Source organism: Heptranchias perlo, unplaced genomic scaffold (genome assembly GCF_035084215.1).
Source record: "Heptranchias perlo isolate sHepPer1 unplaced genomic scaffold, sHepPer1.hap1 HAP1_SCAFFOLD_1357, whole genome shotgun sequence".
NCBI classification, from domain to species: Eukaryota; Metazoa; Chordata; class Chondrichthyes; order Hexanchiformes; family Hexanchidae; genus Heptranchias; species Heptranchias perlo.
Window position 1 is genome coordinate 149 of NW_027138599.1, and position 17501 is coordinate 17649.

Here is a 17501-nt window from a genome sequence, read left to right on the forward strand (position 1 = left end):
GGGAGCGGAGAGGAGAGGGGGGGAGCGGAGGAGAGGAGAGGGGGGGAGCGGAGAGGAGAGGGGGGGAGCGGAGAGGAGAGGGGGGGGAGCGGAGAGGAGAAGGGGGGGAGCGGAGAGGAGAGGGGGGGAGCGGAGAGGAGAGGGGGGGAGCGGAGAGGAGAGGAGAGGAGCGGAGAGGAGAGGGGGGGAGCGGAGAGGAGAGGGGGGGAGCGGAGAGGAGAGGGGGGAGCGGAGAGGAGAAGGGGGGGAGCGGAGAGGAGAGGAGAGGGGGAGGGGGGAGCGGAGAGGAGAGGAGAGGGGGGGAGCGGAGAGAGAGGAGAGGGGGGGAGCGGAGAGGAGAGGAGAGGGGGGGGAGCGGAGAGGAGAGGAGAGGGGGGGGAGCGGAGAGGAGAGGAGAGGGGGGGAGCGGAGAGGAGAGGAGAGGGGGGGAGCGGGAGAGGAGAGGAGAGGGGGGGAGCGGAGAGGAGAGGAGAGGAGAGGAGAGGGGGGAGCGGAGAGGAGAGGGGGGGAGCGGAGAGGAGAGGGGGGGAGCGGAGAGGAGAGGAGAGGGGGGGGAGCGGAGAGGAGAGGAGAGGGGGGGAGCGGAGAGGAGAGGAGAGGGGGGGAGCGGAGAGGAGGGGGGGGAGCGGAGAGGAGAGGGGGGGAGAGGGGGGGGAGCGGAGAGGAGAGGAGAGGAGAGGGGGGGGGAGCGGAGAGGAGAGGAGAGGAGAGTGGGGGGGAGCGGAGAGGAGAGGGGGGGGAGCGGAGAGGAGGGGGGGGAGCGGAGAGGAGAGGGGGGGGAGCGGGGGGGGGAGCGGAGAGGAGGGGGGGGGAGCGGAGAGGAGAGGGGGGGGAGAGGGGGGGGAGCGGAGAGGAGAGGGGGGAGAGGAGAGGAGAGGAGAGGGGGGGAGCGGAGAGGAGAGGAGAGGGGGGGAGAGGAGAGGAGAGGAGAGGGGGGGAGCGGAGAGGAGAGGAGAGGGGGGGAGCGGAGAGGAGAGGAGAGGGGGGGAGAGGAGAGGAGAGGGGGGGAGCGGAGAGGAGAGGGGGGGGGGAGCGGAGAGGAGAGGGGGGGGAGCGGAGAGGAGGGTGGGGGAGCGGAGAGGAGAGGGGGGGGGAGCGGAGAGGAGAGTGGGGGGGAGCGGAGAGGAGAGTGGGGGGGAGCGGAGAGGAGAGTGGGGGGGAGCGGAGAGGAGAGGGGGGGGAGCGGAGAGGAGGGGGGGGGAGCGGAGAGGAGGGGGGGGGAGCGGAGAGGAGAGGGGGGGAGCGGAGAGGAGAGGGGGGGGGAGCGGAGAGGAGAGGGGGGGAGAGGAGAGGAGAGGGGGGGAGAGGAGAGGAGAGGGGGGAGCGGAGAGGAGAGGAGATGAGATGGGGGGAGCGGAGAGGAGAGGAGAGGGGGGGAGAGAGGAGAGGAGATGAGATGGGGGGAGCGGAGAGGAGAGGAGAGGAGAGGGGGGGAGCGGAGAGGAGAGGAGAGGGGGGGAGCGGAGAGGAGAGGAGAGGGGGGGAGAGGAGAGGAGATGAGATGGGGGGAGCGGAGAGGAGAGGAGAGGAGAGCGGGGGAGCGGAGAGGAGAGGAGAGGAGAGGGGGGGAGAGGAGAGGAGAGGAGAGGAGAGGAGAGGGGGGGAGCGGAGAGGAGAGGAGAGGGGGGGAGCGGAGTGGAGAGGAGAGGGGGGGAGCGGAGAGGAGAGGGGGGGAGCGGAGAGGAGAGGAGAGGGGGGGAGCGGAGAGGAGAGGAGAGGGGGGGAGCGGAGAGGAGAGGAGAGGGGGGGAGAGGAGAGGAGAGGAGGGGGAGCGGGAGCGGAGGTTTTTTTACCGTGGAATTCCCTCTCCATTGCTAAAACCGCCACTGGGAAATTTCCCAGCCCAGCTGTCCGCCTTCTCAGAACCAAAGAGAAAAAAATGTGAGAGAGAAAGAGAGAGATGGTGCAATGAAAGAGGAAGACAGAAAAGGAGGGAGCGAGAGACTGACAGAAAGAGAGAGAGACTAAAATAAAGTGAGAGAATTACATGGAATGTACAGCACAGAAACAGGCCATTCGGCCCAACAGGTCCGTGCTGGTGTTTGTGCTCCACACGAGCCTCCTCCATCTCACCCTATCACCATCTCCTTCTATTCCTCTCTCCCTCATGTGTTTATCGAGCTTCCCCTTAAATCCATCTCCACTATTCACCTCAACTACTCCTTGTGGGAGCGAGTTCCACATTCTCACCGCTCTCTGGGGAAAGAACTTCTCTGCTTTTCAATTCTATCCCTCTAGAAATGAACCCCAGTGCTTGATTTGCCTTTTTTTATGACCTTATTAACCTGCGTCGCTACTTTTAGTGATTTGTGTATCTGTACCCCCAGATCCCTCTGCTCCTCTACCCCATTTAGACTCTTACTATCCAAGCAGTATGTGGCCCCCTTATTATTCCCACCAAAATGTACCACCTCACACTGATCTATATTGAAATTCATTTCCCAATTAGATGCCAATTCTGCAGTTTATTAATGTCTTCCTGTATTTTGCCACAGTCCTCCCCAGTATTAACCACACCCCCCAATATGGTGAGAAAAGAAAGATTGTGGGACATTGTGTGTGTGTGTATCTGACTGAGTGTGTGTGTGTGTGTGTGTTTGCCTGTTGATGTGTGTGGTGTGTGTGAATGTATGTGTGTGACTCTGTGACTGTGAGCGGGAGCTTTACTCTGTATCTAACCCTGTTCCTGCCCTGGGAGTGTTTGACGGGACAGTGTAGAGGGAGCTTTACTCTGTATCTAACCCTGTACCTGCCCTGGGAGTGTTTGATGGGACAGTGTAGAGGGAGCTTCACTCTGTATCTAACCCTGTACCTGCCCTGGGAGTGTTTGATGGGACAGTGTAGAGGGAGCTTCACTCTGTATCTAACCCTGTACCTGCCCTGGGAGTATTTGATGGCACAGTGTAGAGGGAGCTTTACTCTGTATCTAACCCTTGCTGTACCTGCCCTGGGAGTGTTTGATGGGACAGTGTAGAGGGAGCTTTACTCTGTATCTAACCCTGTACCTGCCCTGGCAGTGTTCGACGGGACAGTGTAGAGGGAGCTTTACTCTGTATCTAACCCTGCACTTGTCCTGGGACCGTTTGATGGGACAGTGTAGAGGGAGCTTTACTCTGTATCTAACCCTGTACCTGCCCTGGGAGTGTTTGATGGGACAGTGTAGAGGGAGCTTTACTCTGTATCTAACCCTGTACCTGCCCTGGGAGTGTTTGATGGGACAGTGTAGAGGGAGCTTTACTCTGTATCTAACCCTGTACCTGCCCTGGGAGTGTTTGATGGGACAGTGTAGAGGGAGCTTTACTCTGTATCTAACCCTGTACCTGCTCTGGGAGTGTTTGATGGGACAGTGTAGAGGGAGCTTTACTCTGTATCTAACCCTGTACCTGCCCTGGCAGTGTTCGACGGGACAGTGTAGAGGGAGCTTTACTCTGTATCTAACCCTGTACCTGACCCTGGGAGTGTTTGATGGGACAGTGTAGAGGGAGCTTTACTCTGTATCTAACCCTGTACCTGTCCTGGGACCGTTTGATGGGACAGTGTAGAGGGAGCTTTACTCTGTATCTAACCCTGTACCTGCTCTGGGAGTGTTTGATGGGACAGTGTAGAGGGAGCTTTACTCTGTATCTAACCCTGTACCTGCCCTGGGAGTGTTCGACGGGACAGTGTAGAGGGAGCTTTACTCTGTATCTAACCCGTGCTGTACATGGGCTGGGAATGTTTTACGAGAGGATGTAGATGGAGTTTTACTCTGTTTCTAACTCATGCGATACCTGCCTCGGCAATGTTTGAGGGGACAGTGCAGAGGGAGCTTTACTCTGTATCTAACCCTGTACCTGCCCCTGGGAGTGTTTGACGGGACAGTGTAGAGGGAGCTTTACTCTGTATCTAACCCTGTACCTGCCCCTGGGAGTGTTTGACGGGACAGTGTAGAGGGAGCTTTACTCTGTATCTAACCCTGTACCTGCCCTGGGAGTGTTTGATGGGACAGTGTAGAGGGAGCTTTACTCTGTATCTAACCCTGTACCTGCCCTGGGAGTGTTTGATGGGACAGTGTAGAGGGAGCTCTACTCTGTATCTAACCCTGTACCTGCCCTGGGAGTGTTTGATGGGACAGTGTAGAGGAGCTTTACTCTGTATCTAACCCTGTACCTGCCCTGGGAGTGTTTGAGGGGACAGTGTAGAGGGAGCTTTACTCTGTATCTAACCCTGTACCTGACCCTGGGAGTGTTTGATGGGACAGTGTAGAGGGAGCTTTACTCTGTATCTAACCCTGTACCTGACCCTGGGAGTGTTTGATGGGACAGTGTAGAGGGAGCTTTACTCTGTATCTAACCCTGTACCTGCCCTGGGAGTGTTTGACGGGACAGTGTAGAGGGAGCTTTACTCTGTATCTAACCCTGTCCCTGACCCTGGGAGTGTTTGACGGGACAGTGTAGAGGGAGCTTTACTCTGTATCTAACCCTGTACCTGACCCTGGGAGTGTTTGATGGGACAGTGTAGAGGGAGCTTTACTCTGTATCTAAAACCACCAAGTCGAGAGCAGAAGTAACGAGGGAAGCCTTTGGTTGAAGAATTTTATTTTGAAGTTTTTTTGAAATGTTTTTCTTTTTAAAACCGGGAACAGACAGTTAAAGATTTGCGAGCGATATCGATCGAAATGAAGGCAGTGCTGTACAAACGCCACAGGCTGCCTGTCGCGGCCTCGCCCCTGCGGCTAAACCTCCCGCATGCCTCTATCTCTCGTCAAATTTCCTCATCGTAAGACCGTGGCGATTTACCAACGTATCCGGCAAAGACAAAACCTTTGCCAGCGGGAGGTCACTCTCCTCGTTCTTTTGAAAATTCCTTTTTCGGAAACCAGTTTTTGAAAAAAATCTTGCAAATGAGCTCCCTCCAGACGCAGAATCTCCCGGAGACTCGGAAGCGCCCCCTCCGCCCGAACGCGTGCACTCAAGCCGTCCAGCTCCACGCTGGGACTTTTTTTTTCTTTTGCCTCGGTTGCCCTTGGCGTTGGCCGGGGGAGAGGCGCAGAACCGGGGCCGGTGGGGAGGCCCTCGCCGGGAGGACGCCTGCTGTGTGACTGGTACGGGTTGTGTTTGGAAGGTTTCATCACTGCGAATTGACAGAGCCAGAGAAAGGGAGACAGAGAGGGAAGGGTAAGTAACGGAGGGACGGAGACAGAGAGAGCCAGAGAAAGGGAGACAGGCAGACAGAGAGGAAAGGGAAAGAAACAGCGAGACAGTAAGGGACGGAGACAGAGAGAGCCAGAGGAAGAGACAGAGAGGGCATTAATACAGAACACATGCATGCGGATAAAGCAGTTATACAGAGTGCACACACACATCGAGTTCACGCACAACACACACACACAGCACGCACAACACACGCAGAGCGGACACACATACATAGAGCACGCACAGGCACGCAGAGCGGACGCACACACATACAGCACACACAGCACACGCAGAGTACATACACAGATACACAGAGCAAGCACAACGTACACAGAACGCACATACATAGAGGACGCACACACACAGCACACGCGGAGTGCGTACACACAGCCCATCCCTAATTGCCCCTTGAGAAGGTGGTGGTGAGCCGCCTTCTTGAACCGCTGCAGTCCGTGTGGTGAAGGTTCTCCCACAGTGCTGTTAGGAAGGGAGTTCCAGGATTTCGACCCAGCGACCGTGAAGGAACGCCGATATATTTCCAAGTCGGGATGATGTGTGACTTGGAGGGGAACGTGCAGGTGGTGTTGTTCCCATGTGCCTGCTGCCCTTGTCCTTCTAGGTGGTAGAGGTCGCGGGTTTGGGAGGTGCTGTCGAAGAAGCCTTGGCGAGTTGCTGCAGTGCATCCTGTGGATGGTACACACTGCAGCCACTGTGCGCCGGTGGTGAAGGGAGTGAATGTTTAGGGTGGTGGATGGGGTGCCAGTCAAGCGGGCTGCTTTATCTTGGATGGTGTCGAGCTTCTTGAGTGTTGTTGGAGCTGCACTCATCCAGGCAAGTGGAGAGTATTCCATCACACTCCTGACTTGTGCCTTGTAGATGGTGGAAAGGCTTTGGGGAGTCAGGAGGTGAGTCACTCACTGCAGAATACCCAGTCTCTGACCTGCTCTCGTAGCCACTGTATTTATGTGGCTGTTCCAGTTAAGTTTCTGGTCAATGGTGACCCCCAGGATGTTGATGGTGGGGGATTCAGCGATGGTAATGCCGTTGAATGTCAGGGGGAGGTGGTTAGACTCTCTCTTGTTGGAGATGGTCATTGCCTGGCACTTGTCTGGCGCGAATGTTACTTGCCACTTATCAGCCCAAGCCTGGATGTTGTCCAGGTCTTGCTGCATGCGGGCACAGACTGCTTCATTATCTGAGGGGTTGCGAATGGAACTGAACACTGTGCAATCATCAGCGAACATCCCCATTTCTGACCTTATGATGGAGGGAAGGTCATTAATGAAGCAGATGAAGATGGTTGGGCCTAGGACACTGCCCTGAGGAACTCCTGCAGCAATGTCCTGGGGCTGAGATGACCAACAACCACTACCTTCACCAAGAGTGTGTCCTTTGTGCTAGGTATGACTCCAGCCACTTTTCCCCCTGATTCCCATTGACTTCAATTTTACTTGGGCTCCTTGTCAAATGCTGCCTTGATGTCAAAGGCAGTCACTCTCACCTCACCTCTGGAATTCAGCTCTTTTGTCCATGTTTGGACCAAGGCTGTAATGAGGTCTGGAGCCGAGTGGTCCTGGCAGAACCCAAACTGAGCATCGGTGAGCAGGTTATTGGTGAGTAAGTGCCATTTGATAGCACTGTCGACGACACCTTCCATCACTTTGCTGATGATTGAGAGTAGAATGATGGGGCGGTAATTGGCCGGATTGGATTTGTCCTGCTTTTTGTGGACAGGACATACCTGGGCAATTTTCCACATTGTCGGGTAGATGCCAGTGTTGTAGCTGTACTGGAACAGCTTGGCTAGAGGCGCAGCTAGTTCTGGAGCACAAGTCTTCAGCACTACAGCCGGGATGTTGTCGGGGCCCATAGCCTTTGCTGTATCCAGTGCACTCAGCCGTTTCTTGATATCACGTGGAGTGAATCGAATTGGCTGAAGACTGGATTCTGTGATGGTGGGGATATCGGGAGGAGGCCGAGATGGATCATCCACTCAGCACTGCTGGCTGAAGATGGTTGCAAACGCTTCAGCCTTGTCTTTTGCACTCACGTGCTGGACTCCGCCATCATTGAGGATGGGGATGTTTACAGAGCCTCCTCCTCCCATTAGTTGTTTAATTGTCCATCACCATTCACGACTGGATGTGGCAGGACTGCAGAGCTTTGATCTAATACCAGAACTGCGAGGTTCTAACTATCAGGAAAGGCTGGGACTCTTTTTTTTTTCTCTGGAAAAGAGAAGACTGAGGGGTGACCTGACTGAGATCTTTAAAATTATTGACGGGTTTGATAGGGTAGACGTGGAGAAGATGTTTCCACTTGAGGGGGAGTCCAAAACTAGGGGGTCATAAATATAAGATAGTCACTAATAAATCCAATAGGGAATTCAGGAGAAACTTCTTCACCCAGAGAGCGGTGAGAATGTGGAACTCGCTCCCACAAGGAGTAGTTGAGGTGAATAGTGTAGATGGATTTAAGGGGAAGCTCGGTAAATACATGAGGGAGAGAGGAATAGAAGGAGATGGTGATAGGGTGAGATGGAGGAGGGAGGGAGGAGACTTGTGTGGAGCATGAACACCAGCATGGACCTGTTGGGCCGAATGGCTGTAAATTCTATGTAATTCTATGATCTGGTCCGTTGGTTGTGGAATCGCTTAGCTCCGTCTATAGCGTGTTACTTCTGCTGTTTAGCATGTAGTCCTGTGTTGTAGCTTCACCAGGTTGGCACCTCATTTTCAGGTACGCCTGGTGCTGCTCCTGGCATGCTCTTCTACACTCCTCATTGAACCAGGGATGATCCCCTGGCTTGTTGGTAATGGTAGAGTGAGGAATATGCTGGGCCATGAGGTTACAGATTGCGCTGGAATACAATTCTGCTGCTGCTAATGGCCCACAGCGCCTCATGGATGCCCAGTTTTGAGCTGCTAGATCTGTTCCTTATCTATCCCAGTCAGTGCTGTGAACACGATGGATGGTATCCTCTCGTGTGACGATGGGACTTCGCCTCCACGAGGACTGTGCGGTGGTCACTCCTACCAATACCGTCATGGACAGATGCATCTGCAACAGGTGGATTGGTGAGGACGAGGTCAAGTAGGTTTTTCCCTCGTGTTGGTTCGCTCACCACCTGCCGCAGGCCCAGTCTGGCAGCTATGTCCTTCAGGACTCGGCCAGCTCAGTCAGTAGTGGTGCTGCCGAGCCACTCTTGGTGATGGACATTGAAGTCCCCCACCCAGAACACATACATACACACGGACGCTAGTGTACACACACATACACGCTTGTACACACACATACATGACAACAAACACAGGAGGACATGCGCGCGCACATACACAGACACGCGTTTGCACGCATACTTGCACGTGTACACACACGTGCGTGCGCCCAGGCATGTGTTTGCTCGCACACTTGAACGTGTAGACAGACACATGTGCGCGCCCATAGTTAGACAGGCACACATGCACGCACACATGCACATGTACACATGCATACGCATGAGCGGGTATACGTGGATGGGGATACCCATGTAAGAAGCGTCATGGCCCAGGACTGAAAAGCACACTTAAGTCAGATTTGCTGAGTTAAAAGACTAGGCCTGGCTCTATCATTCTGCGTTTCTTCCCTTTTAACCCTTACCCTGCTGAATAAGCAGGAACTCTGTACAGTTACACAGTGAGTAATCCTTACCCTGCTGAATAAACAGTAACTCCGTACAGTTACACAGCGAGTAATCCTTACCCTGCTGAATAACCTTAACTTTGTACAGTTACACAGCGAGTAATCCTTACCCTGCTGAATAAACAGGAACTCTGTACAGTTACACAGCGAGTAATCCTTACCCTGCTGAATAAACAGGAACTCTGTACAGTTACACAGTGAGTAATCCTTACCCTGCTGAATAAACAGTAACTCTGTACAGTTACACAGTGAGTAATCCTTACCCTGCTGAATAAGCAGGAACTCTGTACAGTTACACAGTGAGTAATCCTTACCCTGCTGAATAAACAGTAACTCCGTACAGTTACACAGTGAGTAATCCTTACCCTGCTGAATAAACAGTAACTCTGTACAGTTACACAGTGAGTAATCCTTACCCTGCTGAATAAACAGTAACTCCGTACAGTTACACAGCGAGTAATCCTTACCCTGCTGAATAACCTTAACTTTGTACAGTTACACAGCGAGTAATCCTTACCCTGCTGAATTAACAGGAACTCTGTACAGTTACACTGTGAGTAATCCTTACCCTGCTGAATAAACAGTAACTCTGTACAGTTACACAGTGAGTAACCCTTACTCTGCTGAATAAATGGTAACAGTTTACACAGAGAAATCCTTACCCTGCTGAATAAACAGGAGATTCCATCGAGATACACAATTAACGCTGCGTCAATTATAAGGGTCGACTTGCTTACATTATTTTTTCAAATAAAGTTTGGCAAGTTTACTCTCTAAATCTGTAATTTTGACCGTGGCAGGGGGAGTTCCACTTCACCTCTTCCTGCCTTTAATACTCTTTTTTTTTTCTCTCTCTCGACAGAATCCGACGACGCCCTCAATCCTCGGACAAACCCGGAGGAGGAGGATAAAGAAAAGTTTTTCAAACCGAAACGAATAAACCACGGTAAGTTCGAGGCAAGGAAACGCTTTCGAGAATCAAAAGTCCTTCCGTTGGCGGCCTTCCGCTCCCTCCCTCCCCCGCCCGGCCGGCCACCGCCCGCGTTCATTTTCCGCGTTCCGACTGTCAAGTTTTTTATATATTAAAAAAAAGAAAGCATCAAGTCTTTAAAACCACAAGTCACGACATCCACAAAAGAAAACATAGTTGCACAATTTTTTTTTGTGGGCGGGGGGGGGGGAGGAAAAAAAAGGTAAGTTTCTCGTTGTGTTTTTTTTTGGCGTGTTTCCCGGAAGGGAAACCAAAGATGCTTTGGAATAGCATTGTCTGTGGTGTCATGTGTGTGCACGTGCATGTGTATTTTCCTTTTAAAAAATGTGTTTCTGTTTGGATGTCCCAATCCTTAAAACACGGGCATCACTTGAGTTCAGGCTTTGGAGAAAGAGGATAGGCCCTAAAGAGAGAGAGAGAGAGAGAGAGAGGTTGGGGGGATGTAGTTTGAAAGAGGAGGGCGGCTGAGTCTAGATTTAAAAAGCATCCGCCTCTGCTCTTTGAATCTCTTAGGGTCCCGACGATGCCGTTTAAACGTCCCGGCGACCTGGCTGCTGCTTATCAAGGGGAGTCGCCCCCCTCTGCGCATTGCTTCCTCTGGCTTGGCTTTCCTCCGTCCTTCTTTCAGTTGAGGTACTGATTTCGTTTTTTTTTTAGAAAAAAAAAACAAGTCTTGAGGTAAGTAGGGGGAAAAAAAAACAGACTCGAATCTGTCGGGGGATAGAACTCACGTTCTGACGGAGGTGGGGGGGGGTGGGGCAGGGGGAGGAGGAGAGGGGTCAGTCTCGGAAAGTCAGGCGTCCAAAGGCGCTCCTGCCAATAGGCTCCGTGCCGGAGGAGATTGAGGGTCACTGGCAGACTTTGTTTATTGGAAGTATCTTTGGCGAATGTGTTGGGGGTTTGAATCCCAGTACGGTTGCTGAGGTTTCTCTTTGTGAAAGGTTATCCTGATATCTCAAGACTTGGCAGAGAGTTTATTTTCCTTCTCCTTTTTCCACACACAGATAAGTCGAAGAGATTTCTTTTTTTTTCCCACCGCCATTGGGCTTCCAACCTCAATGGCGGCTGCCGTCTTTTCGTCCCAACGAAAACCTTTTCTCTTTTTTTTTTTTTGTTTCCGTTCGAGCGTTCAGAAAATCGTCCTTGAATTTTAATGAGGTGAGTGCGTCATCAAAGAAAGCTATATTATTTGGAACGTCTCACGTACATGTCCTGCGGACTCCTTGGTGGGGGGGGTTGTGGGGGGGGGAACGATTCTCGACAGGAGGGAAGGTCCCATTGGAGTTCAACCCAGCCGAGGGTCTCGGGAGGGAGGGAGGGCGGAATGAGGTTAGACAATCGTTGTCCATCTTTGGATGCGGGTTCTCCAATCCGAAACAGGGACGCGAGCGGAGGGTCCCAGTTGGCGGCGGGGGGGGGGGAGGAGTTGAGTGAGGTAAGTCCGTGACCCACAGAACAGAACGGAGAGAGGAGGGGCGGGAAAAGAGGGAAGCGTCTTCGGAGGGCAGGGTGAGCCCGGGAGCGGACGAAGCGAGCGAAAGCGATGGCTCCCGCGGCCGGACAGCCGGGCGGGTCCCCGGGGTATTTGGACCGCCGTCTTGCGGTTCCTTCGTCCTCGCGTTCCCGACGCCGGGCCGATCCCATCGTCAGTCCTGAAACGGGACGGCTTCGTCTCTGTATTCTGTTTTCGGAATGGGATGCCTGAGGGAGTGGGGGGTGGGTTTGGCGGGAAGGGAGGGGGGGGGGGGGTGGAGGAAGGAAAGGCTTTCCGGGAATTCGACAGAGACGATACGAATTGATCAAATGGGGGGGGGTTGGGAATTAAATAGATAAATAAGAAAAGTGTTTGGTCTCAGCAGGTGAAACAGTTGAGTAGGTAGGGCTATTTACACACAGTTTGGGCAGGGGAGGGGGGCTTCCGCATCTCCCCACCACCCCCCCACCCCACTTCTCACTGGCACCAGTGTGCTCGATATGGACGCCAAACATGCGGCAGATCGCAGCAGATCGCCCCAGCACGAGGCTGCCACCAGGAGGCGGTCACACCCGCCCTGTATTCAGGGACTGGGGGAAAGTCCCAGCCCAGATTGAGGGCACGGACGCCTCCGCTCTCTGACGAGAAGCTTTCGAAAGAGGAACGTGAACGCAGAATGTGTTATAACTGAGAGTGGGGTGTGTAAGACTGTTATAACTGGGAGTCTTATACTGAGGGAGGGGTGTAACAGAGAGTGTTATAACTGAGAGTCTTATACTGAGGGAGGGGTGTGTGAGAGAGAGTGTTATAACTGAGAGTCTTATACTGAGGGAGGGGTGTGTAACAGAGAGAGTGTTATAACTGAGAGTCTTATACTGAGGGAGGGGTGTGTGAGAGAGAGAGTGTTATAACTGGGAGTCTTATACTGAGGGAGGGGTGTGTAACAGAGAGAGTGTTATAACTGAGAGTCTTATATTGAGGGAGGGGTGTGTGAGAGAGTGTTATAACTGCGAGTCTTATACTGAGGGAGGGGTGTGTAACAGAGAGAGTGTTATAACTGAGAGTCTTATACTGAGGGAGGGGTGTGTGAGAGAGAGTGTTATAACTGGGAGTCTTATACTGAGCGAGGGGTGTGTGAGAGAGAGTGTTATAACTGGGAGTCTTATACTGAGGGAGGGGTGTGTAACAGAGAGTGTTATAACTGAGAGTCTTATACTGAGGGAGGGGTGTGTGAGAGAGAGTGTTATAACTGGGAGTCTTATACTGAGCGAGGGGTGTGTGAGAGAGAGTGTTATAACTGGGAGTCTTATACTGAGGGAGGGGTGTGTAACAGAGAGTGTTATAACTGAGAGTCTTATACTGAGGGAGGGGTGTGTGAGAGAGAGTGTTATAACTGAGAGTCTTATACTGAGGGAGGGGTGTGTAACAGAGAGTGTGTTATAACTGAGAGTCTTATACTGAGGGAGGGGTGTGTGAGAGAGAGTGTTATAACTGGGAGTCTGATACTGAGGGAGGGGGGTGTAACAGAGAGTGTTATAACTGAGAGTCTTATACTGAGGGAGGGGTGTGTGAGAGAGAGTGTTATAACTGGGAGTCTGATACTGAGGGAGGGGGGTGTAACAGAGAGTGTTATAACTGAGAGCCTTATACTGAGGGAGGGGTGTGTGAGAGAGAGTGTTATAACTGGGAGTCTGATACTGAGGGAGGGGGGTGTAACAGAGAGTGTTATAACTGAGAGTCTTATACTGAGGGAGGGGTGTGAGAGAGAGTGTTATAACTGGGAGTCTGATACTGAGGGAGGGGTGTGTGTGAGAGAGAGTGTTATAACTGAGAGTCTTATACTGAGGGAGGGGTGTGTGAGAGAGAGAGCGTTATAACTGAGAGTCTGATACTGAGGGAGGGGTGTGAGAGAGAGTGTGTTATAACTGGGAGTCTTATACTGAGGGAGGGGTGTGTAACAGAGAGAGTGTTATAACTGAGAGTCTTATACTGAGGGAGGGGTGTGTGAGAGAGAGAGTGTTATAACTGAGAGTCTTATACTGAGGGAGGGGTGTGTGTGAGAGAGAGTGTTATAACTGAGAGTCTTATACTGAGGGAGGGGTGTGTTATAACTGAGAGTGTTATAACTGAGAGTCTTATACTGGGGGAGGGGGGTGTGAGAGAGTGTGTTATAACTGAGAGTCTTATACTGAGGGAGGGGTGTGTGAGAGAGAGTGTTATAACTGAGAGTCTTATACTGAGGGAGGGGTGTGTGTGAGAGAGTGTTATAACTGAGAGTCTTATACTGAGGGAGGGGTGTGTGAGAGAGAGTGTTATAACTGAGAGTCTTATACTGAGGGAGGGGTGTGTAACAGAGAGAGTGTTATAACTGAGAGTCTTATACTGAGGGAGGGGTGTGTGAGAGTGTGTTATAACTGAGAGTCTTATACTGAGGGAGGGGTGTGTAACAGAGAGTTATAACTGAGAGTCTTATACTGAGGGAGGGGGGTGTGAGAGAGAGTGTTATAACTGAGAGTCTTATACTGAGGGAGGGGTGTGTAACAGAGAGAGAGTTATAACTGAGAGTCTTATACTGAGGGAGGGGTGTGTGAGAGAGAGTGTTATAACTGAGAGTCTTATACTGAGGGAGGGGTGTGTAACAGAGAGAGTGTTATAACTGAGAGTCTTATACTGAGGGAGGGGTGTGTGAGAGAGAGTGTTATAACTGAGAGTCTTATACTGAGGGAGGGGTGTGTGTGAGAGAGTGTTATAACTGAGAGTCTTATACTGAGGGAGGGGTGTGTGAGAGAGAGTGTTATAACTGAGAGTCTTATACTGAGGGAGGGGTGTGTAACAGAGAGAGTGTTATAACTGAGAGTCTTATACTGAGGGAGGGGTGTGTGAGAGTGTGTTATAACTGAGAGTCTTATACTGAGGGAGGGGTGTGTAACAGAGAGTTATAACTGAGAGTCTTATACTGAGGGAGGGGGGTGTAACAGAGAGTGTTATAACTGAGAGTCTTATACTGAGGGAGGAGTGTGTGAGAGAGAGAGAGTCTTATACTGAGGGAGGGGTGTGTGAGAGAGAGTGTTATAACTGGGAGTCTTATACTGAGGGAGGGGTGTGTAACAGAGAGAGTGTTAGAATTGAGAGTCTTATACTGAGGGAGGGGTGTGTAACAGAGAGTGTTATAACTGAGAGTCTTATACTGAGGGTGGGGTGTGTGAGAGAGAGTGTTATAACTGAGAGTCTTATACTGAGGGAGGGGTGTGTAACAGAGTGTGTTATAACTGAGAGTCTTATACTGAGGGTGGGGTGTGTGAGAGAGAGTGTTATAACTGAGAGTCTTATACTGAGGGAGGGGTGTGTGAGAGAGAGTGTTATAACTGAGAGTCTTATACTGAGGGAGGGGGGTGTGAGAGAGAGTGTGAAAACTGAGAGTCTTATACTGAGGGAGGGGTGTGTAACAGAGAGTGTTATAACTGAGAGTCTTATACTGAGGGAGGGGTGTGTGTGAGAGAGAGTGTTATAACTGAGAGCCTTATACTGAGGGAGGGGTGTGTGAGAGAGAGTGTTATAACTGAGAGTCTTATACTGAGGGAGGGGTGTGTGTGAGAGAGAGTGTTATAACTGAGAGTCTTATACTGAGGGAGGGGTGTGTAACAGAGAGTGTTATAACTGAGAGTCTTATACTGAGGGAGGGGTGTGTGAGAGAGAGTGTTATTACTGAGAGTCTTATACTGAGGGAGGGGTGTGTGAGAGAGAGTGTTATAACTGAGAGTCTTATACTGAGGGAGGGGTGTGTAACAGAGAGTGTTATAACTGAGAGCCTTATACTGAGGGAGGGGTGTGTAACAGAGTGTGTTATAACTGAGAGTCTTATACTGAGGGTGGGGTGTGTGAGAGAGAGTGTTATAACTGAGAGTCTTATACTGAGGGAGGGGTGTGTGAGAGAGTGTGTTATAACTGAGAGCCTTATATCGAGGGAGGAGTGTGTGAGAGAGTGTGTTATAACTGAGAGCCTTATACTGAGGGAGGGGTGTGAGAGAGAGAGTGTTATAACTGAGAGTCTTATATCGAGGGAGGGGTGTGTAACAGAGAGTGTGTTATAACTGGGGGTCTTATACTGAGGGAGGGGTGTGTAACAGAGAGAGTGTTATAACTGAGAGTCTTATACTGAGCGAGGAGTGTGTGAGAGAGAGTGTTATAACTGGGAGTCTTATACTGAGGGAGGGGTGTGTGAGAGAGAGAGTGTTATAACTGAGAGTCTTATACTGAGGGAGGGGTGTGTAACAGAGAGAGTGTTATAACTGAGAGTCTTATACTGAGGGAGGGGGGTGGAACAGAGAGAGTGTTATAACTGAGAGTCTTATACTGAGGGAGGGGTGTGTAACAGAGAGTGTTATAACTGAGAGTCTTATACTGAGGGTGGGGTGTGAGAGAGAGAGAGTGTTATAACTGAGAGTCTTATATCGAGGGAGGGGTGTGTAACAGAGAGAGTGTTATAACTGGGGGTCTTAGACTGAGGGAGGGGTGTGTAACAGAGAGAGTGTTATAACTGAGAGTCTTATACTGAGGGAGGGGTGTGTGAGAGAGAGAGCGTTATAACTGAGAGTCTTATACTGAGGGAGGGGTGTGTGAGAGAGAGTGTTATAACTGAGAGTCTTATACTGAGGGAGGGGTGTGTAACAGAGAGTGTTATAACTGAGAGCCTTATACTGAGGGAGGGGTGTGTGAGAGAGTGTGTTATAACTGAGAGCCTTATATCGAGGGAGGAGTGTGTGAGAGAGTGTGTTATAACTGAGAGTCTTATACTGAGGGAGGGGTGTGTAACAGAGAGAGTGTTATAACTGAGAGTCTTATACTGAGGGAGGGGGGTGGAACAGAGAGAGTGTTATAACTGAGAGTCTTATACTGAGGGAGGGGTGTGTAACAGAGAGTGTGTTATAACTGAGAGTCTTATACTGAGGGTGGGGTGTGAGAGAGAGTGTTATAACTGAGAGTCTTATACTGAGGGAGGGATGTGTAACAGAGAGTGTTATAACTGGGAATCTTATACTGAGGGAGGGGTGTGTGAGAGAGAGAGCGTTATAACTGAGAGTCTTATACTGAGGGAGGGGTGTGTAACAGAGAGTGTTATAACTGGGAATCTTATACTGAGGGAGGGGTGTGTGAGAGAGAGAGTGTTATAACTGAGAGTCTTATACTGAGGGTGGGGTGTGAGAGAGAGTGTTATAACTGAGAGTCTTATACTGAGGGAGGGGTGTGTAACAGAGAGTGTTATAACTGGGAATCTTATACTGAGGGAGGGGTGTGTGAGAGAGAGTGTGTTATAACTTAGAGTCTTATACTGAGGGAGGGGTGTGTGAGAGAGAGTGTTATAACTGAGAGTCTTATACTGAGGGAGGGGTGTGTGAGAGAGAGAGTGTTATAACTGAGAGTCTTATACTGAGGGTGGGGTGTGAGAGAGAGTGTTATAACTGAGAGTCTTATACTGAGGGAGGAGTGTGTAACAGAGAGTGTTATAACTGGGAATCTTATACTGAGGGAGGGGTGTGTGAGAGAGAGAGTGTTATAACTGAGAGTCTTATACTGAGGGAGGGGTGTGTGTGAGAGAGTGTTATTACTGAGAGTCTTATACTGAGGGTGGGGTGTGTGAGAGAGAGTGTTATAACTGAGAGTCTTATATTGAGGGAGGGGTGTGTGTGAGAGAGTGTTATTACTGAGAGTCTTATACTGAGGGAGGGGGGTGTAACAGAGAGTGTTATAACTGAGAGTCTTATACTGAGGGAGGGGTGTGTGAGAGAGTGTTATAACTGGGAGTCTTATACTGAGGGAGGGGTGTGTGTGAGAGAGTGTTATAACTGAGAGTCTTATACTGAGGGAGGAGTGTGTGAGAGAGAGAGAGTCTTATACTGAGGGAGGGGTGTGTGAGAGAGAGTGTTAGAATTGAGAGTCTTATACTGAGGGAGGGGTGTGTAACAGAGAGTGTTATAACTGAGAGTCTTATACTGAGGGAGGGGTGTGTGAGAGAGAGTGTTATAACTGAGAGTCTTATACTGAGGGAGGGGTGTGTAACAGAGTGTGTTATAACTGAGAGTCTTATACTGAGGGAGGGGTGTGTGAGAGAGTGTTATAACTGGGAGTCTTATACTGAGGGAGGGGTGTGTGAGAGAGAGAGTGTTATAACTGAGAGTCTTAT